Consider the following 17,404-nt stretch of genomic DNA (forward strand, 5'->3'; position numbering starts at 1 on the left):
CACTTGTTTGACGCATTCAGTGAGATATCATCTCTTTTGCAGACGGGAAAGCAATAACCAGTACAGTGACTGTTTAAATTGCACATACTGCAGCCTATAAGTTCCATTTGTTTGATTCATTCCTCTTCTTCTTTTTAACCCATTTCGACCGAGAACCGATTCTACAAAATGCCTTCTGAAAAACCCCTATGTTTCTATGTCGGTAGCCTGACCTAAGCAGAGACATTTCTGGCCTAGATGGGAGGGTCGCGCCTCAGAAAAGCGCGCACCCTGATTGGATCTCATCGATCTGTCCGTCACCCCCGGCCCCTCCTCTCCCCCCTAGTGCAGCGCTACGTCACATCATTTAGAGCGACGCCCACCCGGAAGGGTTGACTCCCACTTTTAGACTGGTTCAGCCCACGGCTTTTTCCAGGCTTTCATCTTTCGCGCAGACGAAATGAAAGCCTGGGTATCGAGGCTACTATGTCGGTGGTTCTCAAACTATTTCATGTCAAGGACCCCTAGAATTAGATGCATTTGGCCTCCGACCCCCATCTGAAAACATGTTGTTCCAGCAGGGACCACCAGCAGAAGCAAAGATTTTAGTTAAAAGAACGTTTGCTCTGAAATAATATATATTCCAAATTTTGCGACACATTTTCACGATTTTTCAAAAATAGCAGATCTACGGCACTCGGTGCCGCGATATGAGCTTGTAGATCTGCTATTTTTCGATAGCTAAAGTATAACATGATGCTTAAAACACCAAAGGGGGGTTCCCGTCCAGAATGGGTTAATTTGATATCGTTCCTCTTTGCCTCTTTGATATCGTGGTGCAATGCAAATGAGGCTCATCAACTAGATCTAGATTTGAGAACACACTTAGCGGTATTCTTCGCCCAGCATGACCACTTTTATAAAAAGGACTCTTTTTATGTTGAAAATGATGAATGAGAAATAGTTTTCCTGGTCTGTTCTCCATCTAAATTGACATGTCAGATGACAAGATGTAGCTACAATTTAACTATGATAATGATCAATTTTTTTTGCTTCAATCTATGCTCTACAGAAAGAGCATATGGCCAGATATATATATATATATATATATATATATATATATATGAGAGCAAATTCATGAATGAATGGCTGAACGAAAAAGACGATTTATTATTACACAAGTAAAACACAAATTAGTTTTTTTTCTCTGATGGGTACAATTGCTTTGAGGTTGCCTAGGCAACTGGTTGATTGCAGAGAGAGGAGGATGGGGCTGTGGTGGGCGTGGAGGAGTCAGCGGGGTTTTTGTGGGCTGGTTGAGAGTGGAGGCAGGCGATTGGCACACAGCACATGCTGCATGGGGGCGGGGGAGGGGGGGGGGGGGCACAAGCAAGGAGGAATCCCATGGGTGCCATTTACAATGCGAGCACAGCCCCATGGCCCCTAGCCCACCTGGTGCACTGCGTTGTGTCCTGTGTCTTCTGTGTGTTCATGGCTGCTCAATGCCTTGCCAAGTCACATGGTTGGAAGACTGCCCCCCCCCACACGACACCGCCCTCTGCTTTTATGCTATTGCAATTATGTGCTAACCGACGTCAGCTGTCTGTGAAAATGACATCGCTATGTGGGACTTGAGGTAAAGGTCTTGTAGGTTTTTATTCGTGTTTTAATTCTCCTATTGATTCTAGGGCACTGTCTTTGTCAGATTGTGTTTTATTTCAGTTGGGCATCTTATTTGTCAAAAGGTAGAGGGAGGTGTTAACTGGTGGCATTTAAAAAAAACCATGTGTCTTATTTGTCAAATGTACAGGTGTTAATTAGTTACACAATCCTTGTCCTGCAAAATTATTGCAGTATGTTGACAATGTTGGCCACATTTTATACTGTAATAGCCCATAGTTCTGTCTCACATGCACACACATACACACACACGCACGCACGCACGCACGCACGCACGCACGCACGCACGCACGCACACACACACACACACACACACACACACACACACACACACACACACACACACACACACACACACACACACACACGCACACGCACACGCACACGCACACACACACAGACTCATGGTTAAGTGTTGTGAGACCATGTGGTACTACTCTATAGAATAAATGAATTTTGTTGTTATAGGTCAACAACAAGCATCCTTGTGGTTGTAACATTTGTCTACCTAACTACATCATTGTCTCCACCAGGCCGAAGGCATGGGGGGAGAGTATGTTTTGCCCTCCGTCCGTCCGTGTGTCCGTGTGTCCGTCCGTCCGTGTGTGTGTGTCCGTGTGTGTGTCCGTGAGCAGCTAATCTCGGCCACCGTTAACCCGGTCGATGCCAAATTTTGCACACACACTCCCTGGATGCCAACGATGAACCTCTGCCCCAAACCTTCCAGAACGGCCTGTTATAGCGCCACCAGGAGGCCGCTTTGTGCAAAACATCTACAGATTTTGTCCAAACATCGCGCAAAATGGTACACAGTCTCTCTAGAGCCATTCAACGAAACCGGTCTTTCAGATTTCTCAGACTCCATCCTGATTGGTTAAGATTGGCTTCCAAAGTTGACAGGAGTGCTCAACAAAATGCTGCAAATCATGAACACATCGCGTGATTTCCGTGACATTGTGCACCCACATTCCCACTAGGCCGAGGACGAAATGCCACATGAACAAACTCAGCCTCAAGGTGGCGCTATAACTGGCCGAAAAGTGTTTTTACCTCTAACTGCACGGATCTGTGGATAACTTTGTATGCCAACTCCCTAGAGGCCAAGGAAAAACCTTTGCCTGGAATCTTTCACATCTGCTCATCCTGGTGGAGACCTGTGCCCAGAAGGGCACTTTTTCTAGTTTACATCTATAGTACCGCCATTGGTTTCCCCAAAGATCGGCTGGAGAGTGGCCATTCTTTACTAGAAAGCACTCTGCATTCAGCCGACCTAATCGGATCCTATAGACAGGGTCAAACATAAACACTGGATGTGGTGGGCTTTGAATGCATGCAGCCTAATTGGTATTCCGTGCATGCACAATGAGAGCATGCACGGGAATAATGCTGAGTGTATTTCAGCAGTCTGGGGCCGTTTATTATTCCGAGTCATGTATCGCTTCCGCCCCAGGTTGTTACGTTTTGCATTCGAGACCAACCTGCTTGGATGGCAAATTGTTAATAGTGAAATGTCACTGCTCTGCCTCATTTTACCCATTAATTAAATCAGCCATTTTGTTTTTTACCTAGTGAGTGAGAGAGGCTGAGAGGCTGGCCAATCTACTGTGCGAGGATGCGGAGAGCGTGGGCCACTACTCCACTGATCAGCGTCTTATGTAATCTTTTTTTAACCTCACAGGCTACGATTATCCATCCACTGTGAGCACAATCGGCCAGGCTTTGGTGTCAATCTTATGTAGTTTGGCTATGAAGCAAATTGAGGTAATTATTAAGCTATTTTAGCAAGGATATTATATATATATATATATATATATAAACATAACACAGACTAGATAGAAATTAGAAAATGTGAATGCTCCACTTTATGTTAATATTTTGATTTGTAGGCTATACTGAAGCCTAGGTTTGATTGTGATATAAAAATCACACCCGTGTGAACTGAGTGGTGCAACTCCCCTCTCTCCCCCCCCCCCCCCCCTCCTCTCTCTCTCTCTCTCATTAGCAGGCAACAGTGCAGCACTATCCCTCTCTCTGTTTCTGGCACAACAGCGGCCCTACTGGTACTAATAGTCATACTGGTGCTCACAGTCACATAGGTGCATGGGTGGGTTAACGTCACATAGGCGCATAGGCACGGACATTGCTGTTCCTTGGAGTGGTTGCACCACTCAAAAAAGAAAAAATATATATATTTGATTTCATCATGTGCAGCAAATCTAGTGTTTGTCAATGCATAATATTAAACCATGCCTGGAGCTAGCTATGGCCTGTTATTTCAAAGAACAGCCAATAATCAAGTCTGCAACATTGACTGAAAATAGTTGTATTTTATTTTTCCCCTCCAGTTTATCCCTGTTGTCTAAATCAGCGGTTCCCAAACTTTTTCATGTCAAGGACCCCCAAATTGACACTTATCAGCCCGCCGGACCCCCATTCGAAAATATATGCCAGGGACCCCCATAAGAGAATATTGTCACGGCTCTAGCAGTGATTCTCAACCATTTTCATTTCAAGGACCCCAAGTTTGACCTGAATTAGGCTACGGTCCCCCATTTAATGGCATTTCTATCTCTGGGACCACGATTTTTATATTGTAAAATCAATGTTACGGCAATTTAACTCTGAGAGTGTACAAGTGGAACTCCCTCAAGGACCCCTGGGGGTCCCCGACTCCCCATGGACCCCACTTTGGGAGCCACTGGTCTAAATGAATGTAATGCAGCAACAGTGACACCCTCTGGTGATGATCTACCCCCCCCACCCCCCCACGCCGCCAACAAGAAGTCCTGATGCGTCTGACCTCTGTTTTGAAGCCGCTGTGCCATTTCCAAAACACCGCTTTCATTCCGGCGGACGAGTGGAGTAGATCTATGCATCACAGCGCGCACAGGGGGAGACACAGAGAGAGAGAGTCACTGCACCAAATGGTGTTGCCCATTAACGAGCATAGATAAGAGGCAGAAATAGAAGACGTCTGTTGGTGTCGTGCTCGTCTCTGTGCCGTACACGTGGGCAGAGCTTATGTCGGGATTTAGCTGAATATCTTCAATTTATTGTGTCAAGGCAAGAGCTCAATTGTTGGCTGAAGTCAGATTAGCAGTTTTGTTTATATACCCTCTGCAGCTGTCAGGGGCTTCTCACGGTTTGACACTTTCAACCTGCCGTGCCTGTTTCGGGGCATGTAACCGAAAATAGTCGATATTTCTTTTGCATATTTAGGAAAAAAGGGGCTAGTTTGCACCCTGCCGTTAACTTATGGAAAGAAGACCACCGTGTGCATATGGTCTATTGAGTATTCAAACGCGAGTATTCTGAACATTTTGAGCATCTCGGAACATCTGTAGCTCCAACGGTTTTAGAAGATGGAGCCATGTTTTAAGTGGCGTTATTTTAAAAAGGCCTTGGTAATTTTTGGGTATTTTGCGCCGGATAGAGAATTTCTCACTGTTCCTAAGTTGTTCGCAGCGGTCCTATTAGCCAAGAACAGTTAAATGAAGTGCATACATATATATCTCAGCCAGGTCCTGGAGTATTTATTTTGAAAGATGCTGGCGGCATCGCTTTTAAGTGACATACTGCTGCGAAGGGCTTTCGCTTACCATTACATTTCTGCTGAGGAATGCTTTCTAGCAAGGAGCGGTCAGATCAACACCATAAGCCATAATCATTTAAAAGATATACCTTTTTTATTTTAGACATTTACTTTACCACCAACACTGAATCACTCGGTTGCCAAAATATTATTATTATATGTGGTGATGCAACATCATGCAATATGTGTCCAATTAGCTTTATGGATCTATACACAGTAGCACTGTATCCTCCTTATCAAATTGACAGCCAGTGTAAAGTCTTATGAGTAGTGAGCTACGTGTCGGTTTCTTCTCCATTTACAATTTACAATTTAGGCATTTAGCAAACCCTCTTAATCCAGAGCAACTAACATTAAGCAAGAACAAAAAGCATGGGAATACATCACATAAAAGCATTTATCATGAAACTTCTCAAGTCCTTTGAAGGTGTTTGCTCTGATGTGACAAAAAAAAAAAAAGTTTAAGGGCAATTGGGATACTGTACAACAAATTGTTTCAATTCTAGCATGTTCTAATGGCATGTAGATAGAATGACCGTCTCTCGGTGGTGTTTGAGCGAATGAAGCCAGTAGGTAAGAAAGTGTACATTTTACAGTTAGTCGGACCTTTTAAACCCATTTAGACACGATGCCGATTAAAAAAAATAATAATAATAAAATAATTGTAACGCTCACAGCCTTCACAAAGATCGGTGGCGAGGGTTTGTGTCACCGCGCAGCAGTACTGTGCATCTGAAGGAGCTTTCTAATGGTGTGAGCATGAGTCAACACTTCTTGTCGGTGTAGGAGACGTTGAGTCACCTGCAAAAACCTAGAGATTTAACTGCTATGCACTTGAGGACTGAACAACCGGTTTTATCATTCTCTCCCACCTGCATTTATTCTTAGAATGATGAGTCGAGTCTGATCTGCTGGATGTCGTGGATTTGGACCTTGTGTTATATAGCATTGACGTGATCTGCATTTTTTTATTGTATAGAACAAGTCACCTGGTCCTACAGTCCAGTAAGACACCCTCGCTTTGTGCTTGTGCTACTTCAGAAGAGACCCACACATCCGCCTGGGTGACTGGCAGACTGAGGTCAGATCAGCATGCTATAATATGGAGCTGACCTGTTCTGACATTCCATACATGGAGATCTAAGGGTGGCAGCGGGGGCAGTGTCTTGAGTGTACAGGGTTTGATGAGGGCCCAGATAGGGCCGTGGGCCTTACATTTTCGGCCCTGTTGAGAACTCTTGTCTTTGCCGGCTGCCGGGGTGCGGCTGCACTAATAACTTTGGGACAGGACCGTCTAGAGTTTGAATGGACAGGTATCAGTCAAAAGGACAGGACCGTCTAGAGTTTGAATGGAAAGGTATCAGTCAAAAGGACAGGACCGTCTAGAGTTTGAATGGAAAGGTATCAGTCAAAAGGACAGGACCGTCTAGAGTTTGAATGGATAGGTATCAGTCAAAAGGACAGGACCGTCTAGAGTTTGAATGGACAGGTATCAGTCAAAAGGGAGACATCGAAGAGGATGCACAGGTGGGGGAGGATCAACGTATGGAATGTCAGAACAGGTCAGCTCCATATATGGACTGGAGATCTAAAGGTTTGAGGTCAGATGTAGAGTTGCCGGCCGGCTCCATATATGCAGATCTAAGTGATGATCCAGTCTTCTCCATGTATGGCTATCCAGGGTTTGATGAGGTCAGTGTCGTGATCTTCATATATGGAAACGTGACGTGTGACGAGGCGTGATGGACTGCCGACCATATATGGAGGCGTGACCGACTGACTGTGCGACGGATTTACAGGTTTTCATAGTGATCTGTGACCTACCGTCGCAAGTACAATTGTTGTGGGCATCCATATTTAACAACAAACGCGAACAGCAGAGGACACACTTCCACAACATTGACAACAATATATACAGTATATAGAAAATAACCTTTCTTTCTGCCTTTCTTCAAATTGTTCCCCATGATTCACATCGATGTCATTATCTATAATCTCTCTAGATTATATAGTGGATCATGAAAGGACACCGTCATACTTTGTCTGCCAAGGAGCTTACTAGCAACACCTGGCCAGCATCTTTGCTTTATCCCATTCTGACCTGAGATCAGATTATAAAAATGTCTTCTACATCCCGACAGTTTTCTGAAAAATCCATGTTTCTATGTCAGTCGTTCTTCGATTTTCAAAAATAGCAGACCTACAAGCTCGTAGTGCGCCACTCGGTGGCGCGCTATGAGCTCGTAGATCTGCTATTTTTCAATAGCTAAAGCATAACATGCCAAAAGGGGTTCCCGCTTACATTCACTTATCAGAATTAAGTTAAGTTTGATTATACCTGCACAGATGTATTGTATGCAGCAACACAAAGGCAGGCAATGATGATGATCCAAACCTTAAAATCACTGCTCACATTATTTACCGTACACGGTCTCGTATAATTGCTAGCACAAAATGGCTGATGTCAGTTTGTCAAGATTAGAGTATGATATCCCCTGAAATTGTCTTTTTACATTAAGTGATTGCTTCCTTGAATATATATATATATATATATATGTATATATATATATATATATATATATATATATATATATATATATATATATATAAAAGGCTTTTCTTTGCAGTTTGATCCTGAACAAATCTTTAATGAAATTGGCAGTACTGTGGAAAGGGTGCAGACTTACCAGCTGGTATTGACTAATACTGCTACTTCAGCAGAGATCCATTCCTTTTTGATTATGCTCGGTTCCTGTCATAGATCTGTCTCTGAAACTTCAAAGTGCTCAGCGCTCCATGTTGTGACTGCCTGGGACACACTATGCACATTTCACTTGCAAAAGAGTCGCACATTGTCTACTACACAGAATAATATCGTCGTCTTCTTGAGCTTTTAATATGACCTTCAAATACGGAATGGTGCAAAGTTAGGTCATTTTTTTTTTGTTCAGAAACAAAAAAAAAGGAATCTCTTCATAATAAAAAGTAAGACTTCCAGGATTGTTAAGTGCTCATAGTAGCTTATTAGTCTATATAGTAGTACTGCAGGTGTCAACCATGGCATAGATTAATTAGCAACCCTGCATGACAAGTGTATTGGACTAGCCCATTTAGACAGTTTTCTGAAAAACACGTGTTTCTATGTCAGTCGTTCTCAAAATATTTCATGTCGAGGACCCCCAAGATTATTATGTAATTGGCCATCGACCCCTATCTGAAAAGATTTGAGTTAAAAACGTCCACTCTGAAAGAATATATATTGAAAGATTTGCACTACGTTTTCATGATTTTTCAAAAAATAGCAGACCTACAAGCTCGTATAGCGCGGCACTCTGTGAGCTTGTAGATCTGCTATTTTTCAATAGCTAAAGTATGCTTAAAACACCAAAAGGGGTTCCTGCCCAAAATGAGCTAGAGGACAGGGGTTATAGGCCTTTGGCGTGAGGAGGAGGAGGAGTTGGGCCTGGGCCGAGGTCATGGGCTGGTCTGCAGCTGTCACTGTTGACGAGGCGTGCCGCTGCCATTGCCACTGTGCTCATCTCACTGGCATGCGGCCGCCAGGCCCAGAGGCACAGCCAAAAGGGCCTATCAGTCAAAAAAACAGTAACCGCAAGCCACGGCAGGCGGCCTTAGAGCCTTTGCCCCCTCTCTAACCCCCCCACCCACCGCTGACTCATCCCGACACCAAACACGGCGACCTGGCACATCACACCAGATAAAACTGCGGCTAGGCAGGCACCCCCTAGCCCATTTTGACCCGGGATCAGATTCTAAAAGTGTCTTCTACATCCTGACAGTTTTCTGGAAAAAGCTATGTTTCTATGTCAGTGGTTCTTCGATTTTTCAAAAAATAGCAGACCTACAAGCTCGTAGCGTGCCACTCGGTGGCGCGCTATGAGCTTGTAGATCTGCTATTTTTCAATAGCTAAAGAATAGCATAATGCTAACACCAAAAGGGGTTCCCGGCCCACAATGGGCTAGAATTATGCATCACGAGCACAAAGTGCCACAGAGTAATGCCTCCCTGCACCTTTTTCGCTCTCCCTGCCAGTGCTCACACCTGTCTTATTTCCTGCCCCAATGTGCCCAGAAATAGCTGGCTGGCAGCAGCAGCGTGGTTCCTCCTTCAAGGACACGTGACCCACCACAGAATGTGCACCTATGGAGAAGATGCCTGAGCAGAAATAGCATCATCCCTCCCCATCGTCCCGGCGTTGCAGTCAGAACAGGCAGAGAGAGAGAGAGAGAGTTGGAGGAGAGGCTTCCCTTCGGTTACGTTTGCCCTGGAACATCTGCAGTTATTTATCACACGAGGTTACATAACCAAAAATCGCATTATAGAATCTCATCCCCTCTCCTGGGGTGTTGCTGAGCAAGCAAGGGGGGGGGGGGGAGCTCCGAATATGGTGGGTGGGATGGGTTTTCTGATAGATCTTACGTTTCATCTCAACTGCTAGGGGTTGTTTTCTTGTGGTCCAACTACGTTTTTCAGCTCATTAGCCTTCCTCTCTCTCCAGATTGCCCGAGGGAAGATGGGACGTTGTTTGTGTTTGCGCGACCGTGCGTCTGTCTGTCTGTGTGTGTCTGTCTTTGTGTGTCTGTGTGTGTAAGAGAGAAAACATGTCATGTAGTATAGGAGATGTACTTGTGACACTTCAAATCCCCAACAAGGGATTATAGGTAGACTGAGTGATTTTCTTTAGTAGTGCTTGGCATACGCAATCTCCAGCATCGCCACATGTATTCAAGGGGCCCCATGATTGGTGATTGCAAATTAGTATCTTCTGTTCAAACCTCTTACCCATTCATTGCAATTTGAATCTAATTGTCTTCGCTGCCAATCATCTCCAGCACTAGCACATCGAAATTTCGTTTTTCTGCTGTTCACAGTTGTAAAAATGACAAATAAACCTATCTATCTATCTAGTAGCATAACATAGCCTGAAAAAAAATCAGTGATTTTCTGTCTCAGTTGTTGCAAGTATTGACCCATTCTGGGCGGGAACCCCTTTTGGTGTTAGCACTATGTTATGCTTTAGCTATTGAAAAATAGCAGATCTACAAGCTCATAGCGCGCCACCGAGTGGCGCGCTACGAGCTTGTAGGTCTGCTATTTTTGAAAAATCAAAGAACGACTGACATTTTTAGAATCTGATCTCAGGTCAGAATGGAAAACTGTCATTGATGTAGATTGTAGAAGACATTTTTAGAATCTGATCTCAGTTCAGAATGGGTTAAGTTTCATCATCGGTAAACTACAGAGCAGGTTATTGCATCATTCCCACCGGCACTTCTCCACGATGGCTCCGAAGACGCATCTGTGCAGCTCCAGTACATCCTTGTCAGTGAATCCTCCGTGGAGCGGCGCATGGCATTGCATAACTCTCTTTGATACGGTTTGCGTGCGCGCTCCCATTAAATTGAGTAGATCTTGACAAACACACCCCTCCCTGAGGGAGGCAGAGATGCCTCCCATCCAATAAAGATTGTGACTAGTCCTCAGTATTGTGCACAAGCCGCATTCAAAATGTAGCTAGCTAGCTGCGTAAGTATACCTACAATGCGGTTGGTAATGTGGCCGACATCATTGGCATTGAGTGATTGAATAAAACATACCACTTAACTGGGTAATGGCTGTATAGCTGGAGATGGACAATTCTCTCTGATGTGATGGAGAAACTGCACTCAAAAGGCATTTGTTCTCTCTTTATGTTGATGTGCCACTGTGTTTCACTGTGTGAAAATGATTGTGATGTACAGTAGCTTTGTCAGGTTTAGCCAGCAACTTGGGGATGAAAATGCATAACTGCTTGAAAGCTACATCATTCTGAGTAGTAAAAATTACCCACAACATTTGCTGATTTATAGGCAAGCTGCTCACATCCATGAAGCTATTGCCCAACGCTGCGGTGCGTCTAGTTGTTAAGAACGAACAGGTGATGTGTCTTGGGTTGATGTGTGGCATTCATTTTCTCCGGAAGCGGTGAAGCAATTCGTTGATTCTGTGTTAATTCTTTGATGCCAAAGGCTGATGAGGAACTTTTTACATGCAGTATCATATGGTATGTATTACTTTGTTTGTGGAATGGAATAGGTTCCAAAGACCTTAAATTCACGTTTATCTTTAAATTCACTGTCGCCACACCTATGCAATATTGTTACATTGTTCGGGTGTGTGACCGACTAGTCATCAGGGCAAGGAAGGACACAACACACGGCAGCTTCCTTAAGTTTGTAGCTTTATTCCTCCATGTGCAGGGAATAATACAACAACATTATTACACAGGAGAGCAGATGGCTCTCCACTGTCCGGACCATAGAGTATATATATCTATAGAGAAGACACCCGAGTTCTCCTCCCATCCACTTGCATTAAGTTGCTCAAAAGCGCATGAGGCGGATTCACTCCTCCTTCCTGGTAGGAAGTAGTAGGAACAGAGTGCATTCTGGGACGGATTGCAATGGTGAGTGGCCCCAAACACATGAATTGAACGCGCTGCCGTTGAACACGCACGAGCGTCGTCCGTCGTGAACGTGTACAATGATAGTCAACGGACAGCGCGTTCATGTGTTTGGGGCCAGGCTGCAATACCTTCATTCGGCCACTATGTCCATTTCGCCTCAAGATTTCCTCTGGGTGCCTTCTCTATAAATATATATACTCTAAGGTCCGGACAGAGGGTCTCTCGAGTGTTTGTGGAGATGACTGATTTAACCTGTTGTGCCTTGATCAAGTCCATGATGCACAACAGGTGCGCAGCCACACCCAGCTCTGAGTCCAGCTCTAGTTTGACTCAGGCCAGGTGTGACTGCTTAAATCAGTCATCCTCCCTCTTTCTTTCTCAAACTTTTTCATGTCAAGGACGGACCAAAATGATACTCATTAGCCCTGCGGACCCCCAATTTGAAAATATATCCTAAGGACCCCCATAAGAGAAGGTTTTTTTAATATATTTATTATTTATATTTATATATATTAGATAGTAGGCTGACAGGAAATGGGTGGAGAGATGGGGGGGGGGGGGGGGGGGGGGGATGACATGCAGTAAGGGCTGTCTGCATCGGGAGTCGAACCCACGACACGCTGCCAGACTGGATGATTTTTACGGCTCTAGCAGTCATTTTCATTTCCACAGTTTGACCTGAATTAGGCTACGGTAGTACTACGGTCCCAAAATGTATATCTCTGGGACCGCAATGTATATTGTACAAATGGATGGTTATGGTATATAAACCCATAATTTGGTTCCTAACTATCATTTACAGTAGCTGTGAACCCCCTGGAACTCCCTCAAGGGCCCCTAGGGGTCCCCGGACCCCACTTTGGGAACCACTGGTCTAACCCATTTTGGGGCGGGAACCCCTTTTGGTGTTAGCATTATGTTATGCTTTAGCTATTGAAAAATAGCAGATCTACAAGCTCATAGCGCGCCACTCGGTGGCTTGTAGGTCTGCTATTTTTGATACATCGAAGAACGACTGACAGAGAAACACAGCTTTTTCAGAAAACTGTCAGGATGTAGAAGACATTTTTAGAATCTGATCTCAGGTCAGAATGGTCTAAGGGACTGCTCAGTTCAATGTCAGCCGAGGCAGACTGTGCATTCAGCACATTGTCATGTCATGTTTGGCCTGTGGAGAATAGAGTGGTGGTATCGTTTTCAAAATTCAGCATCAAAATTGCTGATCTCTCTGATAAGTAAATGTTCTGAAAATAGTAACACAGTACATTATGGAATATTGAACAGTTATTCAGTTCCTTCATGTACTGTACTGTATATCATCGTAGGCATAAACCATATACTGTATCTCTCTCCATATTTCATCTTTTTACATTTTTACATGAGTATAAACTCCTGCATTTGATCATCCATTTATTCCATTAGATTAGATTAGACCATTTTATGATTCTATCTGTATTGTTCTTGGAAAAATATAAAAAGATAATGGAAAGGCTATATTATTTTACTTATATTGACCAATTTAGTATAATTTAGTATAGCCGTTTCATAAATTGGTGTTGAAACTTCGAATTTCTCTATTATAAACTTTCACGGCAGTACAAATACAAAGTAGTAGTAGTTGTGAATTAGCAACTGGACATTTGGCTTCTGTTTTTGACAAAGTTCTTATTTGTATTGTTTCATTCATAAGTGTAGGTCCGTTGTGTTGTTTCAGTCATAAGTGCAGGTCCATGTTGTGTTGTTTCAGTCATAAGTGCAGGTCCATGTTGTGTTGTTTCAGTCATAAGTGCAGGTCCATGTTGTGTTGTTTCAGTCATAAGTGTAGGTCCGTTGTGTTGTTTCAGTCATAAGTGCAGGTCCATGTTGTGTTGTTTCAGTCATAAGTGCAGGTCCATGTTGTGTTGTTTCAGTCATAAGTGCAGGTCCATGTTGTGTTGTTTCAGTCATAAGTGCAGGTCCATGTTGTGTTGTTTCAGTCATAAGTGCAGGTCCATGTTGTGTTGTTTCAGTCATAAGTGCAGGTCCATGTTGTGTTGTTTCAGTCATAAGTGCAGGTCCATGTTGTGTTGTTTCAGTCATAAGTGCAGGTCCATGTTGTGCTTCACGTTCCACAGCCGTCTGCCTTGACTTCTGTGTGTGCTGACTGCTGCGGGCCCGGTGTGGGCTAGCCCCTCCCTCCCCTCAGGGCCCGGTGTGGGCTAGCCCCTCCCTCCCCTCAGGGCCCGGTGTGGGCTAGCCCCTCCCTCCCCTCAGGGCCCGGTGTGGGCTAGCCCCTCCCTCCCCTCAGGGCCCGGTGTGGGCTAGCCCCTCCCTCCCCTCAGGGCCCGGTGTGGGCTAGCCCCTCCCTCCCCTCAGGGCCCGGTGTGGGCTAGCCCCTCCCTCCCCTCAGGGCCCGGTGTGGGCTAGCCCCTCCCTCCCCTCAGGGCCCGGTGTGGGCTAGCCCCTCCCTCCCCTCACAGGTGCCAAATCGGAAGCATCGTGTTATGACGTACATTCTCCTTTCATTGTCAACGGCAAATGTGACACGAGTTATGACAAAAGGCCAAAAGGCCAATCAAACCATGTGTGAAGTGAGGGGCGCTCTTATCATCATACATCATCATCTCATTTCGGCCAATCGCAATTTGCGTCTTCACTTCAATCAAATCGTCTCAATTCCGTGCTCACTGCTCAGCCAATCAAATCATCGCTGTGATTCACACGAACACATGAAGCCAGGCAATTTAGCTGATTGTCAAGCTAGCAACATGATCAGTTATGCATGGCGAGTGACACCTTCATGTGACAAAAAATGTATGCTCAAAAGGCCTCTGTCTGTCTGCACGGACATATTCTGATCCTGGGTACTGATTGCATTTTTGATAGAAGCACCAACGTTTTAATGTAAATTATTTAGAAATGATTCAATTTCATGATAAAGCCCCGTTAAGATGCTTTCCGGTCTGTGCAGGACATACAGAAGAAATTGGCATCCGTTTGAAATGTATTGCACAATTGGTTTTTTGAGAAATGTATTTGTATTTTTGCAAAGCTGTCCTCTCCTCTTCCTTGCCCATCACGCCGCTCTGAGTCGCAGTGGTGGAAAGTAACTAAGTACATTTACTTAACCCATTCTGGGTGGGAACCCCTTTTGGTGTTATCATCATGTTATGCTTTAGCTATTGAAAAATAGCAGATCTACAAGCTCATAGCGCGCCACCGAGTGGCGTGCTACGAGCTTGTAGCAAGCTTGTCTGCTATTTTTGAAAAATCGAAGAACGACTGACATAGAAACATAGCTTTTTCAGAAAACTGTCAGGATGTAGAAGATATTTATAGAATCGTTCCCAGGTCAAAATGCATGCAGCTCCACAAGGACACCATCAACTCCACCCGCACTTCATACTACTCTGGAATTGGCAGGCAGTGGCAAACCCCAGAGTACTCTTCTCCACAGTCAACAAATTACTCACACCCATGGACACCATGTCCCACTCCTTCACTATCGAAAAATCCAATAACTTCCTCCACGACAAAATCAACACTATTCACAGCCACCCCCCCACCGGACCTGAACCCGAGCTCTCCATAGTCCATACCCACTGCTCGCTCCTTCTCCTCATTTGTGGACATCACCACACCCTCTGAGCTCTCAACCATCATTACACGCATGAAGTCCTCAACCTGCTCCCTGCACCCCCTCCCCACCTATACCTCCTCAAGGACTGCCTCCCGCTCTCTCCCCACTCATCACAAAAACAATAAACTCTTCCCTTTCCTCTGGATTTGTACCCACCCCCCCCTAAAACTTGCCTCTATTACACCCATCCTAAAAAAAAAACCTGGTCTCGTCCCCGACTCCCCCAATAACTACCGGGCCGGCCCATCTCAAACCTCCCATCTCTGTCCAATATTCTGGGGGCGAGTAGTCGTCAGCCAAATCACTACATACCTGGAAACAAACCGCCTCTACGAACAATTTCATTCTGGTTTTCGCACCGAAGCCGTCCTCCTCAGAGTCACAAAACGACCTCCTGTTATCTGCCGATACCGGTTCACTCAACAATCCTCATCCTCCTTGACCTCAGTGCTGCCTTTGACACCATTCATCACTCCATACTCATCTCACGCCTCAAATCCACCCTTGGAAGCACTGACACTGCCTTCCAATCATACCTCACTGACAGACACCATTTTATTTCTTATTAACAACATGCCAATCACTCACATCACCTGTCACCCACGGCGTCCCCCAAGGCTCCGTACTTGGTCCCCTCCTCTTCATTCTCTACATGCTCCCCCTTGGTCGGACACTCCGCAGTCACGGCCTCCGCTTTCACTGTTACGCCGATGACACACAGCTCTATCTCCCCTGCAAAACCATCACCGCCATCACCCACTCCACCCTCACCTCCTGCCTGACTGACATTAAAACATGGATGCAAACCAAAATTAAAACATTATTCAACTGCAATAAGTCTGAAATTCTCATCAATGGCCCCGACTCACTCACCCGCTCCTCTCATGATTTCTCCCTCACTATTGATGGCTGCACTGTCACCCCCTCCACCCGAGTCCGTAACCTCGGTGTCATCCTTGACCCCACCCTCTCCTTCCAGCCCCGTGTCAACCAGATCACCAAAACCGCCTTTTTTTTACCTCCGCAACATCGCCCGCCTCCGTCCCCATGCTATCCCACACTGCCGCTGAGACACTCATTCATTCCTTCATCACATCCAGACTCGACTACTGCAATAGCCTCCTGTACGGCGTCACCGCCAAGGTTCTCAAAAAACTACAGCATGTGCAAAACTCTGCCGCCCGCCTGCTCACCAGAACCTGGTCTATAGGACCACATCACACCTGTCCTCCGTGAACTGACTTTGGGTACCTTGAAAAGCGCTATATAAATCGTATGTTATTATTACATTTCAGAGACACATTTTGTAGATATTATTAATTATTTGAAATCTTTAGTTACTAGTTACTTTGATTATTATTACAAAACACACATCAAGTTCAGCCCTATACACATTTTGGCCATTGTGAGCTTGTAGATCTGCCATTTTCTGAAGATTTGTATACATTTGAAAACATGAAATGAGACATTCTGCGTAAAGAGTATACTTTCTACTTTCGGTACTTTAAGTACATTTCATTTTGATGCCAATACTTTTGTGCTCAAGTACATTTTTGAATTTCGAACTTTCACTAAAAAGGTAGTTCTACATTGCAGCATTGAAAAACTTTTCCACCACTGCTGAGTGCTGGAGGCTTATAGTAAAGCCTGATTCACACTCTGTCACGCGGCAGCGTCAACAATAGCCGGCCTGCAAGCTCTCAATGAGACACATTGAGAGCTCCTCAGTCTTCTATTTTCGCCGCACGCCACCGGCATTAACCCATTTAGGCCGGACGTCGAAATGAAAGAAAAAGTAAAAAAAAAAACCTCATGTTTCTATGTCAGTGGTGCTCAAGGACCCCCAAAATTGTGTGTATTTGGCCGTCGACCTCCATGTGAAAATATGTTGTTCCAGAGACCCCCCCCCCCCCCAGAAGCAAAGATATGAGTTCAAAACGTTCGTTCTGAAAGAATATACATTCAAAGATTTGCACCACATTTTGACTATTCTAAAATAGCAGACCTACAAGCTTGTAGCGCGGCACAGAGTGAGCTTGTAGATCTGCTATTTTTCAATAGCTAGAGTGT

General features: G+C 44.8%; 2 protein-coding genes across 3 annotated transcripts in view; both read left to right on the forward strand.

Moving 5' to 3' along the window:
• The window catches only part of ripk1l (receptor (TNFRSF)-interacting serine-threonine kinase 1, like), a 64,365-nt gene extending 60,054 nt beyond the window's left edge, over window positions 1-4,311 (forward strand). Inside the window, exon 12 of the transcript XR_014570289.1 lies at window positions 4,296-4,311. The gene's annotated coding sequence lies outside the window, so the exon portion shown is untranslated. The remainder of the gene's footprint in view (window positions 1-4,295) is intronic.
• The window catches only part of agap3 (ArfGAP with GTPase domain, ankyrin repeat and PH domain 3), a 163,082-nt gene that overhangs the window by 36,924 nt on the left and 108,754 nt on the right, over window positions 1-17,404 (forward strand). The window lies entirely within an intron of this gene.

The sequence above is a fragment of the Protomyctophum parallelum genome, assembly GCF_964188405.1.
Source record: "Protomyctophum parallelum genome assembly, chromosome: 14".
In the NCBI taxonomy this organism is placed as follows: Eukaryota; Metazoa; Chordata; class Actinopteri; order Myctophiformes; family Myctophidae; genus Protomyctophum; species Protomyctophum parallelum.